The 16,899-nt window shown below is 49.1% G+C and overlaps 1 protein-coding gene across 1 annotated transcript in view; it reads right to left on the bottom strand.

Annotated features, from left to right (window-relative positions):
- PTP4A2 (protein tyrosine phosphatase 4A2) overlaps window positions 1–7,698 on the bottom strand; it is a 29,099-nt gene extending 21,401 nt beyond the window's left edge. Inside the window, exon 1 of the mRNA XM_040974109.1 lies at window positions 7,590–7,698. The gene's annotated coding sequence lies outside the window, so the exon portion shown is untranslated. The remainder of the gene's footprint in view (window positions 1–7,589) is intronic.
- Window positions 7,699–16,899: the final 9,201 nt, after the last annotated feature.

Consider the following 16,899-nt stretch of genomic DNA (forward strand, 5'->3'; position numbering starts at 1 on the left):
ACATGAAAAATCCTAATTTTGCACAATCCTAGTGTCGGGTATATTAATCTACTTGTTTTCAGTTTATCTTCTCAAATTTACATTAAATAGCTCTATTGAGTCAGTGTTATTCATCTACACATTCATTCCCAGTCTAAAGTATCTTGGCTACCCCCTCTAAGGGTATATTTAGACTTCAAACAAATTTTAAGAATTCCCAAACCTCTTTCATTATCAAGTTTAAGCACATTCTCTTCCTAAAGAACTGTGGTAACCTTCTGATAAAACAAGAACTATCTCCAATTACCTTGTTTCCCCATAAAATTAAATATTAACATTTGTTTTCTTCCCTCCTCTCACCCTTTCACTAATTTCAAAAGGCTAGATAATTTTCCTGGGGAACAATTTAAGGCAATCACTTAATTAGCTTCCAGTATCACTGCACATAACTTAAACCCAAGAACCACTGAATCAATTACATCATTATTAAAGAAAAGTGTAAGATTGGAAACTTCAACTACACTAAAACAAATTCAGTAATAAAAATCCAACAGGACACCTGGCTCAGCCTGTCAGCATTGCTGTGAAATGTTTTCTGAGCTGTATCAGGACAGTTAGAGCGACCGTCACAGCTGCAAGTTCCCTGAAGTTGCAAAACAGATACCTGGGAAAGGTTATGTGAATCACCTTTCAAAATAACCTATGGTACAAGAGCAGCATGCAAAGCAAAAACTCAGCTATTGTTAGCTCTGTTTAAAATAAACCACACTTCAGAGTTAAGCAGTTTATGGGTCAGCTTAACTCTTGCATTTCCTCATTTTGTCCAGATACACTGAAAGTACACAAAGGTCCCACTAGGACCCACCAGGCTAAGAGGGAAGCATACAGAATACAAGCAATTCAAAATACATTCTGTCAGCATAAATTCTTTTGTTTGAGCCCCGGAATTTTTTTTTTCTTTTGCTGTTACAGCATTTTAGTCCAAGTTTCTCCTAAAACCAAGTCACACTTCACTTCCTCTCCTTAAAAGCCACCTCTGTATACCAAGCATAATATAAAACAGACAAGAATCCAAATCATTCCATTTAGAGCTGCCAGTAGTCTTTTAAAATACACTCTCCAACCACTAACTGTCCAATGATTGTGTGACATTTTCTCAAAACATGGCAATATTCAAACACTTAAAAGCAGTGTGGTAAAACATACGTTGAACATCTCATATGAATGTGACGGGAAAAAAGGGGCAAAATACCTATAACATCAAGGGGTTATTATTCTTTACTCCCTTGCTTATTCATTCAACATGGACTCATCTTCCTTTTCTTCCCAATTAACAGATGCAAAAATTCAATCTTTCTTGGCCTCTTTCTCCAAATGCTTGCTGAGATGAGACAGTATTTCGTGTGTGACGGAGACTAAAACCTAGCCCACGCCCAGCCTCTGAACAAGCATCGCAATATCCTGCATGCATGCCACACGAACACTCTCCAGAATCAAGCTCCGAAAAACGGGGACAGATGTTCGATGGAAATTAAGTTCTTATATTAAAGACACAAAAATAAACACGAAGAGTAGGATGAAGATCTCCGAGGAAAAGTGAAACTTTGTGATGACAGAAACTTGCAGAAAAGGGACAGGTCATGGACATGGCTTGACAAAGGAATTTAGTCCTGGGTTAAACAACTGGGGAGTCCTTGACCAAGCTGAGAATTTCAAGCCAATTCAAAAGTACTAAATCCCCTAGGAATTCAGCAGCAGAGCGCAGAAAGAGCCCTCTCTCCCAGAAGAGACACCGTATTGGCAGATCCCTTCCGATCTACTGAGCAGCCCCATCATTACCAAAAAGCTTACAAAGACCTTCTCTGAACTTTGTTCCTAGTAAACAGATACTGGCATTGCACAAAACTACTGGTTGATGATTTCCAAGTGAAAATCCCATCTCACTGGGAAACAGTACTTGACTTGCAAAGATCTGGATTCTTTACATCATTTAAACAAATCACCAAAAGGAAATGTGTGTGGGGCTATGCATGTGGCCTGAAGAACGGTTCTAGAACCTGTGGTCTCCCCATCACATCCTCCTCTGCTTGTCGACAAGCCCTTCTGATGACTCATATCCTGCGCACACTCCATTCTGCCCCCAGCTGACAAGCTCTTCACCAGCAATGCAAAGTAAGGAACCAACTGGCTTTACTACCTAGAACAACAAATATAAAATACACATATAAATCAGATTTACTGTGGTAGCCCAACCTGGTAAAAGTGGGAAAAAAAATCTTAACTGAAACTAAAGGACAACTAGAAGCAGCCTTGACAAGGAATCTGATTTCTTGTCAGATGATACATCAGCCAAGAGCCAACAGGTTTGACCACTGCAGAAATAAAAATATAAAGCAATTTATCCAATCTGCTAAACCAAATATATCATGTGTGCATTTTATGCCAAAAGAATTAACATTTTCTGAGAAGAATGAAATTTCAACCCAAAAATACTATGAAAGAAATTAAACACATCACTTCTCTAAAGGTAAAGAGTTCTAATGTTCAAAATATTTTTTCAAACCAGATTCAACTTGCAAAGACAGGGTCACAGAAAAGCCCAAACTTAAATTCTTTCCAGTTTAAAAACTACAATGTGAGCTGTGGCATGCTAGCCTAGTGGCTAAAGTGCTCGCCTTGCATGCACTGGGATCTCATATGGGCGACGGCTTGTGTCCGGCTGCTCCACTTCCCATCCAGCTCCCTGCTGGTGGCCTAGGAAGGCAGAGGAGGATGGCCCAAAGCCTTGGGACCCTCTACCCACATGAGAGACCCAGAGGAGGCTCCTGGCTTCAGATCAGCTCAACTCTGGCCATTGTGGGCACCTGGAAAGTGAATTAGTGAGACAAAAGACCTTTCTCTCTGCAAATCTGCCTTTCCATTAAAAATAAATCTTAAAAAAAAAAAAAACTATAACATGAATTTATATCCAAAAACAAAATTTGGCTCCGAGGCCACTTAAACAGGAAGACACATTAATAGAATCTATAAGAAAACAGTGCAGGGAAGCAAAATATATTTATATTTAAGTCACATAAAAACATTGGTATAATCTGTCAACCACTCCAAAGTCATTTTACTGGGAATGAAACTGGAGTTCTATAAACCTACACTGGTGGAATAAATACTGCAGGAAAAGACCACCTTTTGAAAAACAAGAGTCATTTCCTCCAAAATCCTGGCCACTCCACAATGGGAAACCATAGAAGTGGACAAGAGAGTGCACAGTGCAGGTTCTTATACAGAGGAGTGAGAGTGCTGGTTCTGCATAGAACCCTGCAAATCTAAGGGGCACAAACTCAGACATACCGCATTGACTTCAGATCCACGACCCTAAAAGGCTGCAAGTCGGGCAGTCAGGTGGGCAACAGATTTGAGAATGAGTAGTCAATGGGACAAAGAATAATCGGCAGAAGCTACTACACACCTCTATTTATAATAGTTCTGAAAGGTGGAAATGGAGAGAAGACTTCCAGTATCCCCCATGTTACCACAGTACTCATTTAGCTAGAAATCACCACTTCACAAACCAATTATAACTGGTGACATCCATTGTTCTCACCAGAAATTCAAAAAAACAAATTTTATCCACTGCTGTTTACTACTCGGAATCCAAACTCTAGGGTTCAACCATCAGTCTATATATGTCAATTTTCTTATAGGTATAATTGGAAGAATACCACTTCCTCCAACCATCACTGGGCTTTCAATGGGATGATCTATGTCGGGGCACCAAGAGGAGTCTCAAGGGAATGTGGAAATCTCAGCCCTGAAGTTTAATACAAGACGTTGTAAGACACCCAGGACCACCAGACCTCTCTACCGCTACTCCTCTCTCATTAAAGTTACTAAGTCTACCGTATTGTGAATCTTGATTTTTTAGTTATTCAAATTTTATAAAGAATCTCGATGCTTTTAAAGATTTATATTTGTTTTTATTGGGAAATTGGATCTATAGAGACACAGAAAGATCTTTGATACATTGGTTCACTTCCCAAATGGCCACAAGGACCAGAATGAAGATGACCTCAAGCGAGAAACCTCTTTCCCAGTCTCCACATGGGTGCAGGGTCCCAAGGACTTGGGTCCTCCATTCTCTGATGCTTTTCCAGGCCATAAACAGAAAGCTGCATGAGAAGTGGAGCAGCCAGGACACAAACTGTTGTCTATATGGGATGCTGCTGCTTAAAGGTGGAGGGTTAACTTGCTGAGCTGCCCCAGAGCCCCCACTGCTATTCAACAGAACAGCTCACGCAACAGCACCTGAAAAAGATCAACCTAGTAACAGGATTCACTCTAACAAGCTTCATTCTTCTGAGAGCGACAGCTGAAAATTCATTCTGTTCCTCTGCGTTACACCTGTAAATGCTTTCTCCAGAGGCCTCAATGGTTACCGACCACATATTCTATCTTTATTTGAAAAGCAGACTGAAGAGAGAAGGAGAGGCAAGAGTTTCCATCACTGGTTCACTCCCCAGACGCCTGGAACAGCCAGAGATGCCCAGTCCAAAGCTAGGAGCTTCCTCCAGGTCCCCCATGCTGGCCTCCCAAGGACTTTGGCCATGTTTCACTGCTTTCCCAGGTACATTAGTTCAGAGTTGGACTGGAAGTGGAGCAACTGGGACTCAAACAGGTGCCCATATGGATGTTAGATAGGCAGGCTGGAGCTTAATCTACTATACCGCAACGTCAGCCCGATCAAACCCACATTCTAACAATAAGGAATCAAAATTCAATCCTGCAAAATAAATCCCTACTCAATTTCAACTTTGTGCCTTACAGGTGCAATGTGTTCTATAATTATTACATACAGAAATACTGCAGGTAAAAGAGCATGCAGAAAAATTAAAAGGTTAACTCTTGGGAAAAATAAATCTAAATGGCCTTGTTCACAATTCTTTTCAGGCAAACTGTACATAAAGGGCTTTCAGACTTCCTAAATTATGTTTAAAAATATTCAAAAATCAAACATTTACTCTCCCCTAGTGCCACCAAAGTTCAACGGTGTTGTATAAGGCTTCTACCTACAAATCTGGTTGGTTCAAATTAAATATTACTTGACTGACTCATGGAGGGAGTGGTCTGCCTTACGCTGTTCTGAGTCAGAAAACACCCGGTTCAGCAGTTCTCAACTATTTTCAGCAGTTCTCAACTATTTTTTCATTTGTAAAGGTATTCTAAAACGCCAGCCTTCTCCGGCTACTAAGAATAACAATGAAACTCTTGCCCAAGTAGCAGTCTTACAAGGAGCAGTAACTCTTGACTGTGTAGCTCAATTTATAATGGACAAGGTGCTTTCACATCTACTTTCTCGCTGGTTGTTCACTTCTGATTTATGGAGAAACAGACTAGCAAAGTGACAACTTCTAGTTGACTCTCAGCTGCAATAACGATACTCTTCCAACACACACAGAGCATTTCTTTAATCAGACTTCCCTCTCCCAGACATACCTCAGGTGCCTCATAAACTGTCTCAGAAGCACACACCCTGGGGCCCCCAGAGTTTCCAGCAGAATCTCCTCCCACATGAAAGCCTACTCTGGGCCCTGAGAGCCTCGGTCAGCAACTCCTCAACACCTCCTTGCCTCCAGCCATTCAGTCTTCTGCAGAAGCGTCAGGCTCTCCTCAGAGGAGACACCAGTCACTAGACAAGTCCCAGAGCGGTCACCGCCCAGGGCTTTAGCCAGTCTTGAACTGTGAATCCAACTCCAATTTTTATCATTTCTATTACCTGGGACAAGTAACTGAACTTTCTGAGTCTGCATCACGGTGGAAAGCTTAGGAACCAAGGGAAAGATCAGGTCATCCACGGCTGTACCCCCTTTTGCCCCCCAGTGCCTGGCAAAACGTGCCAATTGCAGACACCCACCACCTCAGTCATGGCTCGGAGGATTCAGTGAGTGTACCAAAACCAGCACCATGGCAGGTAGTTCACACCAATCCCTACCCCTCCAAAGAGCAACACTACTACGCTCATGTCTGAAACCAGGGCCTGCTAGGGATTGAGAAAAAGACACTATAAGAAAAATACAGTAACCAAACTGAAAGAATTCCAACTTTGAAAAGCCATCATTGGGCCCAACACGATAGAGTAGTGGTTAAAATTCTCGCCTTGCACGCGCCGAGATCCCATATGGGTGCCAGTTCTAATCCCAACAGCCCCACTTGCCAACCAGCTCCCTGCTTATGACCTAGGAAAGCAGTCGAGGACAGCCCAAAGCCTTGGGACCCTATACTCATGTAGGAGACCCGGAGGAGCTCCAGCCGTTGTGGCCACTTGGGGAGTGAACCATCCGATGGAAGATCTTTCTCTGTCTCTCCTCTCTCTATACCCGCCTTTCCAATAAAAATAAATCTTAAAAACAGACACATGGTCTCCTAAGATCACAAGTTGTAAAACCAAGGTGCTCCTCCAAGAATCGCTACAAAGCACAAGTCCATGACAATGGTTAATCCATTCACTGTCAAACTTCCTTGCCAGGATCACAACACCCGGCAAATAATTTCTCACCGGTCCTCACCAACACCCGGCCCTCGGGCACTGCTTCTGAAACTGGGATAATGGGTCATTTCACACTCTTTAACTTCTTTGCACACTCCCATGCCACTTTATGCTGGCAATCACCGCATGGTGATGAGTAGGGCAGCCAGGAAGTCCCAAATTCTCCCCCAGCACTGGCTTCAGCTTCCCGGGCCAGAGGAGCATTTGCTTAGCTGCTCCTCACTTCAGCCGACATTTCTTAGAGAGATCCCAAGATGAAACACGAGCCTAGCAAGGGGTCATCGCCACACTCTCACTGTATTTCTCGGAAGTCCCTAACAGGCCACAGCCTAAAGCACCTCACTTGGATGGACCCAACCACCTTTCACAGACACCTCACAAAGTTCGTGCTTTGGAGCACGGCGACCGCAGGGTCCCGAGCAGCACTCAGGGGCCCCGTCCTCAGAGTCCCCAAACTACGGCAGGAAGGCAAGCGCGTCCTTGGGAAACGTGTAAAAGTTATCACGTGGGGAGGGGGAGGGAGTTTAAGAACAAGCCACATCCTTTTTCAGAAAAAAAAAAAAAAAAAAAAAACAGCTAAGAGATCACGTCTCCAGAGTTAAAAAGATTCTTACCACCCCTTCCTCATACTTGAGCCCAACGACAAGAAGCTTCTGGAGAGAAACGCCCCAATCCGAGACGTCGGGGCCAGCGTGGCCACACAAAGACCGAGGGCAAGGGCCGCCGCGCCGCTGGACACGCGCAGGCACACCCTTCCCCGGCCACTCCTCAGCCCGGGGGGCTCCCCCACACCGCGCTCCTGCACCCCGCTGCCGCCGACCGCTCCACGGTGCCCCCCAACACCCCACATTCCCGCACACGCTCGCCGCTCACGCACCCCCAGCTCTCCACGCAGCCCGGCCGCGCTGCCTCCGCCGCCACCCCCGCCCCCGGGGCCGGCCCGGCCCTCCTTCCGGGGACGTGTCTCAGGCCTGCACTAATGGCAGCGGCGGCGGCGCCTCCCGCCCTCCTCCCTCCTTTCCCCGGGGGCGCCGGCGCTTGGGGGGCCGCCCGGGAGGGGCGCACTCACGCTGGCGAGCTGGGGACTGGGCATTGAAGTCCGGCGGCGGCGGGAGCGAGGAGGCGGGCGCCTCTCCCCTCAGTCACCTCGGCGGCGGCGGCGGCGGCGGGAGCGGTGGTGGCGGCGGCGGCGGCGACTCCCCCCCAGCCTCGGCGCGCGACGCCCGGCCCGACCCGGCGGCGGCGGCGGTGGCGGCGGCGGCGCGTGTCCGCGAGTCCGTCTTGCTGCTGCTGCTGCTACTGCTGCTGTCGCCGCTGCGTCCCTGGCTGCTGCTGCTGCTGCTGCCGCCGCTGCCCCCGCTGCCGCCGCTGCCCTGTGGCGTCACCGCGCGCCCCACGCCCGACCGCCGCTGCCGCTCCAGCAGCTCCCGGACCGACGACGGTTACAGCCCGGCCGATCGCGCCGCCGCCACCGCCACCGTTGCGCGCGCAACCGGAACCAGCTCCCGCCACCGCCCCTCAGAGGGCGCTGCGGGGCGCGGCGCGCGAGGCCGCGGCCCGCCCCCCGCGCCCTCTGATTGGGTGACTGCCAGCTGATCCCGCCCACCTACCCCGCGGGGCGCTGACCCACTGCCCTCGGCGCCTCCCCCGCGGCTCCTCCTTGTGGTTCGTTCCGCTACGAACACCCGATTACGGAAGGCGCGTCCATGTGACCGGGCCGGGGGAGGCGGGAAGCGCCGGGCCGCCCGCCCACGCTGCACCCCGCCCATCCGCACCTGGGTTCGGGCGAGAGCTTGCGACCGCCTTGTGACCCGCAAGGTCGCTGGGCCCTTTCCCGCTCCGGGCCGGTGAGGCGTGCGGCCAGTTCCTGATGGGACGGGGCGGTGGCGTGTGAGTCTTGTGCTCGGGGATTTCCAGCTCAGAAGTAGGAACCGGGGCAGCTGAGTTCTTGTCTGCCCTTTCTGGAAGCCGCAAGTAAAGTAAATGGCGTGTGGGTTTTCTTGAGAGCTAGTTCTGCCCTACCCCCACACTGCTCTTCCCGCGGGACACATACGCACAGCCAGACCTCAGAACCCTGCCCTCAGACTTCCGGGATTACTTTTGGGCAAGTAATTTCCCATAAATATTGTCAAGCATTTAAACCATATCGGCTACCTCGTGGACTTTTTTTTCCACGTATAGATAGACGCCTGACACAGAGGAGACCATACGTTAACAGTGTTTCCAGACAAACGTCCCCTTTAAGGATGTCGATTATGGGTGGAGTCCAGCGTAAAATCTTATTGCCTTTTACATTTCGAAACTTACCAGAAAACCTTGACCATGACAGCCAAGGAAGAGTCCCTGAGGTGGGAGGAGTCTTTTCCCCTGAAGAGGTGCAGGGAGTATAGAAGAGGGTCTGTCCTCTCTATGCATCCTGGGATGGCTCACCTGCCCTGAGATTGGCACATTTCTAGAAGGAAATAGAACTGCCACTTGGGCTACCTCTCTGTCACCTCACCATCCCACAAATATGCGTTCATCCCACCTGTGGGGAAAAGCGGTGGTTAGCTCTTATTAGCCCTTCCCCACAAGGTAGACCTGGGGCATCGCTTATGACCAGAAGGCTGCCATTAGAGCTTAGAGTTTTTAAAAAAAAAAAAAAACCTCTATGACTCAGCTGCATCAGCCCAGCAGGTGGCCAGGCAGGGGGGTATTCCAGGGCAAGGCTGGTCAGCACAGCTGTGTGGGAGGTGAGGTCCTTGAGGTGCAACAAGCCCTGCAGATTAGAAGCACAGCCCTGGGGGTGAAGAGTGGGGGCACCCAGGTTCGGTGCCCCCCTGCCCTGTGCTCCAGCTGCCTCCAGCAGGCAACATGATTCACTTTCTGGAAGCACACAGTTGAACCAGGGAAGTACAGTAGCTCCTCTGTAATGTGTTGGTTGCCTCTTGGTTATTGGTTTTTCCCCTAAAGTCTGCAAACATCTTAGGCAATCTCCTACCTAGTGCTTGGCCTGTTATCCTGTAGATGCCTATTTTTGTGGTTCTCTCCCTTTTTTTTTTTTAAGAGTATTTTTATTGGAAAGGCAGATATACGAAGAGAAGGAGAGACAGAGAGATAGATCATCCATCCATTGATTCACTCTGCAAGTGGCTGCAGCAGTCAAAGCTGAGCTGATCCGAAGCTTCCTCCGGGTCTCTCATGCAGGTGCATGGTCCCAAAACTTTAGGCCATCCTCAACTGCCTTTCCAGGCCACAAGCAGGAAGCCGGGATTAGAACTGACACCCATATGGAATCCTGGCTCATGCAAGGCAAGGGCTTTAGCCACTAGACTAACGTGCCAGGCCTGTGGTTACCACTTATTAAGCATCTAATCTAAGTCTGGAGGAACATGCTCTAAGCGTTATCCATTTATGCTTCAAAATAATCCCAGGGCCCAGAGTGATAACTCAATTGGTTAATCCTCCCATTACAAGTACCAGGCTCCCATAATGGGTGCCAATTCATGTCCCGGCTGCTCTACTTCCCATCCAGCTCGCTGTTTGTGGCCTAGGAAGGCAGTGGAGGACAGTCCAATGCCTTGGGACCCTGCACCTGCATGGGAGACCTAAAAGAGGCTCCTGGATCCTGGCTTCAGAACAAACTCAGTGCCAACCATTGCAACCATTTGGGGAGTGAACTGGCAATGGAAGAGCTTACTCTCCATCTCTTCTATGTGTAAATTTGCCTTTCCAGTAAAAATAAATGAATCTTTTAAAAAAAGAGAGATGATTATTCTTTCCTCCCTCCCTCCCTCCCTCCCTCCCTCCCTCTCAAAAACATCAAAACCGTACAAAAAAGGCATTATTACTTTGTTTCATTAAGAAATATATTTATTTATTTTTGAAAGAATTACAGAAAAGGCACAGATGTTCCATCTGCTAGTTCACTCCCAGAAATGGTCTCATTGGTTGGGAGGTGGCACTGACCACACCAACGCCAAGAACTGAGAGCCCCGTGCAGGTCTCCAGGACCCAGCTTGCCTTCTGGGGCCTAATCAAGCCCACACTAATGGCAGTGAGGCCTCCCTCATTCCCCTTCTCAGAGGGGCCGCTGTCACCCTGGAGAGCTGCAGAGACTGGGCAGAGGCCAAGGACTCCAGCCAGCCTCCACTGTTTTCCTAGGCACTTGAGGAGGGAGCTGGATGGGAAGTAGAGCAAACGAGACTCAACTCAGTGTTCACATGGGATGCCAGTGTCAAAGTGAAGGCTTAATACACTACGCCATAATGCTAGCTCCTTGCCCTGTTGGAAAAGGGAACAGAGGCTCAGAGAGATGGAAAGACAGTAGCAGGATCGAGCCCAGGTTTGTCTGCCTTTGGGGCCCACCTCAATATGGCATCAGCTTTGGGCTTCAGTCAGTGAGTCAGGTGGCTCAGAGTAAACTAGACCCCCTTCGGCAGTGCTGGCTGGGCACCACACTCTGAGAATGGGGGCCCTGAGACCATGGCATATCCACCACCCTCCCTTGCTCCCAGGTCAGCAGAGATGCTAGGACTGCTCACGTGCAGATGGGCTCACCAAGCAAGCTGTAACGTGATTACTCCTCTACACCTCCCACAGGGAAGGGCCTGGGCTACAGGCACCTTATTACAGCAAGGAACCACCCTTGGTAGTGAATGACACACACGATCAAGGCCCCGAATTCCTTCAGGGCCTTTAGTGAAGCATTCCAAGTGTCATTAGCTTATGAATCCTCCCAGTACCCTGTGAAGCAACCCTGATGGTGTTCTTGAGCTTATTTTCCGGCACCTTTGCTTCCCCGGAGCGCGTGCGTGCCTGTGTGCACACACAGAGAAAGAAGTCAACGGTGAAATAGGCTGCATTTCAGAACTAGCCAAACCTCTTAGGCAGAACCCTCAGAATATGTACACACTGAGACTCTGAGTTAATATGAGGTGGTGGTTCCTCATCCCTGGGTACTGGGACATGTGGAAAGTCATGTGTGGTTCCCCCTTTGTCTCTCCCCTCCCCCCAGAAACAAGAAGAAGCAGCAATTTTCCCTAAACCTTGATCCTTCCCACTCTGATCCACAATATAATCATCATAAAAATATAAAATTTATATATACAAAAGGAAGTCAAGGCAAGGCAGAGAGACTGAGGCCCTTGGAGGCCAGGACACAACCCAGCTGCCAGTTCACATACTAGCCTTCTGCTGCCGCAAGGGCATCCATGCATTGCCATTAAGTTACTATAAAAGCTTAGGAAGTTACCACATGGCTGGGAGTCTCAGTTTCCCATGTTTAAAATGGAGAAAGAAACATGCTTTGGCTCGTACTGTGTTGCTTTGTTTAAGTTTTATTTACTTGAAAGCAGAGTGACAGAGAGGGAGAGATCTTCCACCCATTGCATCACTCCTTACACCTGCAGCAGCTAGGACTGGGTCTGAAGCCAGCCAGCCAGGAACTCCATCCTGGCCTCCCTCATCAGAGGAAGCGACTCAGGCCACCATCTGCTGCCTTCCCAGGGACATTAGCAGGAATGCTAGATCCGAAACAAAAGTGACACTCAAACCGGACCTGGTGACTGGAGAGGCATGGTTCCCAAGTAGTGGTTTAACCCACTGTGCCACAATGCCTGTCCTGCCTCATAGAGTTTAGGGACACCAAAAAGTTAGTGCCCATAACACGTGCTAAGTCCATGCCTAGTCGTTATCTATGGGTAATTACTAGACTAGGAATGAACAAATAGCGTGAGCTGTGATACGATTGCCTCTTTTGTTCATTTCAAAATGACAAGCTGTCCTGCCAAGAGCTTTGTGATCTGGAACGCCGTGTCTTAAACTTCATGAATGAACTTTCAGCGTCTTCTCTAAAATGAGATGATAGTTGTGAAAGGGCATTGTAAACTGTCAAGTGCTGTAAAAACATTAGCTGTGGTTTTAGGGAAAAAGCAAGACTCAGAGCTATGTGCCTTAAATCCCCAACAGCTAGTTTCATCATTTGTAACACGTGCATGTCATGGTGGTAGTGTGAAAAATGATTGGGGCAGGTGTTTGGGCAGTAGTCGTAATGCTGCCTGGGGCACCCACAACCCATAGCAGAGTCCTGGCTCTGCAGCTACTGTGTCCAAGTTCATGCTAGGAAGTAGCAGAGGATGGCTCAAGTCCTTGGATCCCTGCCACCATGTGGAAAATCAGACAGAGCTCTGGTTCCTGGCTTCTGCCTAACTCTGACTATGACCCTGACCCTGATCCAGGCCTAGCAGTTGTGAATATTTGGAGAAAGGACCCAGCCCATGGCAGACCTCTGCCTTTCAAATAAACATTTTTAAGTGTTTAAAGTCAGTATATTTTTATAAAGATTTATTTTATTTTTGTTGGAAAGTCAGATATCCAGAGAGGAGGAGAGACGGAGAGGAAGATCTTACGTCCGATGAATCACTCCCTAAGTGAGCACAACGGCCGGTGCTGTGCCAATCCGGAGCCAGGAGCCACGGACTTCCTCCAGGTCTCCCACGTGGGTGCAGGTCTCAAGGCTTTGGACTGTCCTAGACTGCTTTCCCAGGCCACAGGCAGGGAGCTGGATGGGAAGTGGAGCTGCCGGGATTAGAACTGGTGCACATATGGGATCCCAGCGTGTTCAAGGCGAGGAACTTAGCCGCTAGGCCATACCGCCGGGCCCTAAAGTCAGTATATTTAAAATAACTGGCATAGTGGAAAATGGTCATTAGATATTACTTCATCACCCACTAGTAGGTAAGTGAAGCCTTTCAATGTAGCTGGATGTTGTGGGACATGCATGGAACTAATAGAACTAGGGTTATTTGGGGCTATGCTGCTATGTGACTTTGGGGGAGTTTTTTTTTTTCAAATAATTTTTAAAAGGTTTTTTGATGATGTTTACCTAGTTGATCAGGGTGGAAATGGTCGAGCAGTAGGGGAAAGTGGGTAAAACCATTATTTCCAAATTTTCTTCTTCTTCCTCCTGTATCTGGGGGTGAGGGAGATAAGGGGAGAAGCCACATCCAACCTCCCAACAGCCTTAGTACCCAAGGATGCAGAACGGCCACCCAGTGTCATCCCAGAGTCTCCAATGTGGAGCGTGCATCAAGTATTCTTAAATGGTTTCAACAGTTCTGAAATGCTGTTGAACTCACCAATCCAAGGATGACGAAATCCTTCCAAGGACTAGGCTGACCTAGTCCACGTTAGAGTCTCCATTCACCCAGATATTTGCTGTCAGCACTTGGCTAGGATAGTTGACCAATTTGTTCTGTCTTCCTTCCTCTGCTCTGGAACCAGATATCCTCTGCAGGCCCCAGTGGACTGCCACATCCTCCATGTGCATCTGGGCACACAGCCATCCCTGCTCCATCTGAGCCACTGGGGAGACCCAGTTCTGACACATGAGCTCCACAGTCAGTCCAAAGATCTTGCAATTCTCCCCATGGCTGCAGTTCTGAGTCCAGCAGTTCAGTTTGGGGGATCCCCAAAGAAACCTTGCTGAAGTGTGTGCTTGCCAATTTGGAATCTGGCTCAGTGCATCACCCACATCAGCCTGTGAACACACTGGTAGTTGCAATTGCTGGGTCATTTCTGTCTCCAACCCCATCTCTTACACAAACCAATGGATGCTGTGGCCTAGCCCAACCCAGCCCACTTGCTCAGCCCTCAGGTTCACAAGCAGGAGCTGCTGCCTAGCCAGAATGACCCCCGATGACCCCTACCAGGCCAGCCCCCAACCCTTGTTCCTGTGCTTGCCAGTATGTGCAGCACACTGGTCCATTCTGTCCCACATCTCATTTACACATTAGTGGGTGTTGAAGCCTAGTTCAACCCAACCAACCCCACTATCCAGCTCACACGCTGCAGGTGCCACTCTCTGTCTAGCCAGGTCTACCCCCAGCCTTGGTTGTCATGTTCACAGTGAGAACTGCAGCCCATCAGAGAGGCACCCAGTCAGTCATGGTTCTGCAGTCTAGCCTGACAGAATTTGCCCCCAGTCCCAGAATCTGCCAGCTGATGCTGCAGCAAAGCCCAACCAGCCTGTACTCTGGCTCACGCATGCACCAATGGATGCAGACCGTTAGCCCAGCCTGGCTCTTGGGGAAGTTTTTTAACCTCTCTGAGCTTTCAGAGTCCTTGTCCCCACAGTAACATATCCCTACGTTCCAAACGTAAGGAAGATAAAACAACTGACCTTGCCTCATACTGGAAACTTGCTCAGTATACAGGAATTACTAAGGATGGCAGAGACAGGTCTATCATTTTATTTGTGGAAAAGACCCAGATGAAAACAGCGATCAAAATGTCCCAGCCAGAAACCAAATGGGATCACGCCCCAGGTTCTACAGCGTTCTGCATGGACCCTACCAGGGGACCTGTCAGGAGAAGGCCAGGAGAGGCCCCAATCCTCCCCGAGTGATAACCCAGGAGGAGGAGTCAGGGAGAAAAAGGAATGTACTGATTCATTGCCCCACCCATCCCCTGCCTCTAATCTCCCTTCCGGAATTTTACAGCCCACTTTTACAGGGACGGGGGTGGAGGGGCAGGGCGCCAGTCCCCCTACAGCTGCGGGATCTCTCCCGCCTAGCTATTCAGCTTGTGCAACAAGGCCCCCGGGGAAGGCACGCGCAGACCCGTGGTGGTTGGACGGTGGGCCTCTCCTCACTGGCCACTGCTCCTGCCGGAGGGGGACGGGGAGGAACTGTGAATACGGGCCGCGGGCGACCCAGAAGGTTGAAACAACCCCCCCACCCCCGGGTGGAGTTGGGAAGCATCAGCTGCATCCTGGCATGGGCTTGGGGTCACCCAGAGCGCCACTGCCTCCCCGCGGGATTCTGATCCCCAGGACGGATCGGTAGTCGGGGTTCACACCTCCAGACAGTGTAATAGCATCCGCAGTCAAGTTTTACTGTTTGGGGACAAGTCACAAGACTTTGACCAGCAGCAACAAGGGAAAGCAACAGGTGCTGACCCGCGATGGACTCTAGACTAGTGCATTAACCCCTGGCTATGCTCTGCCTTACCCATTGCTTCTTCACTTAGTTTCCACAGTGACTAATTGAAAAAAATATGCAAAAACTTATTACTAGCCGAGCAGGAGCTGTCAACAGTGAAGTGGCAAATCTCTACAGAACAAGGGGATTGGGAGGTAATGTGTCTGCAGTAAGTGCCAGGCACCTGATACCTACTGACTGATGTTCATGGTTAAGGCAAGTGGGTTGGACTGCCCATATGGGCACCAGTCCCTGTTCACCTGCTTCACTTCCCATCCAGCTGCCCGCTTGTGGCCTAGGAAAGCAGCTGAGGATGGCGCATGCAAGTTACCATTCCCATCATACATTGTTATCACTAATTCTTAGCCTGACAGCCACGTTTTACAGGTACACACGAGTGACAGCAGAACCAGTAGGCCAAGGTGGCCCAGCTAGTGTGTGTGTGATGGAGCCAGAGGATTTGAACCCAGCCCCACCTCAGCCGCTGGGGCTTTCATTTTTCGGTTTATCAGCAGTCCCCCAGGCTGGCCAAACAGCGTCAGCTCTTCAAGATCACAGCCTCTTTGCGAATAGCTTCGCTGATCCGTGCCTGTATAAATGTTTAATATCTGCTCTCTGGCTGGTGATAATGTTTCTCCAGAGACAACAAGGCACCAGGTTCGGTGGGGGCAATCAAGGTCGCCCTGGGAAACCGAGAGGCCTCCGCTGCAACTCAAGGCTTGCTTTATCAGTATATTAGGTGCAGTGGCCAGCGTGGCACCCCACCCCTCCATGAGGAGTCTCCTTTAAAGAGCGATAACCCGGGGCCAGCATGGTGGGGCAGCCAGCTGGAGGTCTGTACCCCACTCCAGTGTGGCAGTTCGAGGCCCAGCTATTCTGCATCTTCTAATCCAGCTTTCCTCCTGATGGGCCAGGGAATGCACGTGAAGTGACCCAGGTACTCAAGCACTGCCACCCATGTGGGAGACGAGTTCCTGGCTTAAGCCATTTTTTCTCTCTCTTTTTCCTAGATACTTATTTATTACTTTTATTGGAAATGCAGATCAGATTTATGGGGAGAAGCAGAGACAGAAACAAAGGTCTTCTGTCTACTAGTTCACTCCCTAAATGGCTGCAACGGTCAGAGCTGAGCTGATCCGCAGCCAGGAGCCAACAGCTTCTAGGTCTCCCATGTGGGTGCAAAGTCCCAAGGCTTTGGGCCATTCTCTACTGCTTTCCCAGGCCACAAGCAGGAAGCTAGATGGGAAGAGGCGCAGCCAGGACATGAACCAGCGCCCATATGGGGTCCCAGTTTTTGCAAGGTAAGGATCCAGCCATTTTCATAGGATGAGAATGAGAATACCAGGTACATTCTCTGTGAAAACAAGTTTTGGTAGGAGAAAGGCAGATTCACCTGAAGGCATATCTGAAATAACCTGG

Source organism: Ochotona curzoniae, unplaced genomic scaffold (genome assembly GCF_017591425.1).
Source record: "Ochotona curzoniae isolate NIBS_2020 unplaced genomic scaffold, NIBS_Ocur_1.0 contig_2404, whole genome shotgun sequence".
In the NCBI taxonomy this organism is placed as follows: Eukaryota; Metazoa; Chordata; class Mammalia; order Lagomorpha; family Ochotonidae; genus Ochotona; species Ochotona curzoniae.